The sequence below is a fragment of the Corvus hawaiiensis genome, chromosome 18, assembly GCF_020740725.1.
Source record: "Corvus hawaiiensis isolate bCorHaw1 chromosome 18, bCorHaw1.pri.cur, whole genome shotgun sequence".
NCBI lineage: Eukaryota > Metazoa > Chordata > Aves > Passeriformes > Corvidae > Corvus > Corvus hawaiiensis.
The window spans coordinates 15528558-15529855 of NC_063230.1; the positions used below are offsets into that span (position 1 = coordinate 15528558).

Here is a 1298-nt window from a genome sequence, read left to right on the forward strand (position 1 = left end):
AATAATTTTTTTTGCAGAGGGATAGGATGTAAACCAGACAGACACAAATGGAGGAGGCCAGAGGAGCACAGCAATGAGGTGGGTTGGCACCTGAAGCCCAAGCTCCAGCCTGACTTTCTTCAATGCTTACCCCGTTGTTTGGCTCTTTGTTTCATTAGAAGATGCGAAGCGCTTGGTACGGCCAGGTACTGGTACCGGGGGCACCATGAGCCAGATGAGTATTGGTGACTGAGATGAGTATTGATTCCAGCACAGAGCTGGATGTTACCGGAGTTTTAATGTGTTAGTAATAAAACTATAAACATCCTTTGTTTTTTTGTGTTTTACAGGTGGTCTGAAGCATTCCAACCGCTGGTCCAATATGACAGAGGCCCTTGCGGAAAGAGGTCATGGTCAAGCGGTTTCAGATGGAAACTAATCCGGCAATGCCATGCTTTCGGACCCTATGTCGGTACATGCCTTTCCGTTTTGTTTTGCCCTGTCTCCCCCGGGAAGGTCCATTGTCATTCAGCTTTTCAGGGGAGGTGTAAACAGTGGCTATGTCACCAGATTGTTCTTTGTCTTAATTTTTAGGAAGTAAAGCCAGGTATCACCAATCAATGTCAAATGAGTGAGGTGACCAGTGACCGGTGGACAGAACCAGTTGTTATTGCATGGTTGCCACGTTCTGGTGCAGCTCTAAGCATCCGTTGTTGTTTGTATGTTTAAGGTGGTCCACTTTTTTATGCCAAATCGCCTCGCCTACCGGCTGATGGACCCGGCTCGCCGCCATCGTGAGCCTGTTGGAAGTATCACGGGACTCTGTGACGGAGCCTTGACCTTTTCCATTTGAAGGTGCCCTCCACGTTGAATTTGGCAATGGCTGAGGATTTGCGGCAAGTTGGGGGAGGGGGGGAGGAGGGGTGAGGGTCCCCTCAAGTTTCAGCCATGCCACGTGGCCTTGTCTCCTCTTATCTCAGCTATGCCCTGTGACGGCGGCGTCAGACTGGGAGTGCGGCCGGAGCATGTGGCCCGAGGGCCCTGGCCATTTTAGGAGATGGTGAGTACAAGAATTGTTGGGTTTTGGCCGGTGTGCCACTAAGTTCACGCCTTGACGTTTGGTTTTCTTTCTTGTAGCCAACTAAGAGACAACAGCCCGGTGACGACAGGAACTTCCCAGATGGCGAGGTGGCCTTCTTTCACACCTGATGCAGATTTGCATCCCTGGACAGCCGAGAGGTAAGTGGAGGGCTACGCCTCACAGAGGGGATGAGAGCGATGTGCCGGGTCAGGACTCGTCGGAGGGATTTTTGAATTAG

General features: G+C 51.1%; 1 long non-coding RNA gene across 1 annotated transcript; it reads left to right on the top strand.

Annotated features, from left to right (window-relative positions):
* Positions 1-391: 391 nt before the first annotated feature.
* On the top strand, positions 392-870 carry LOC125335078. The gene is made up of 3 exons (XR_007207335.1): positions 392-451; positions 574-615; positions 710-870. It is a non-coding gene; the product is annotated as an uncharacterized LOC125335078 (long non-coding RNA).
* Positions 871-1298: the final 428 nt, after the last annotated feature.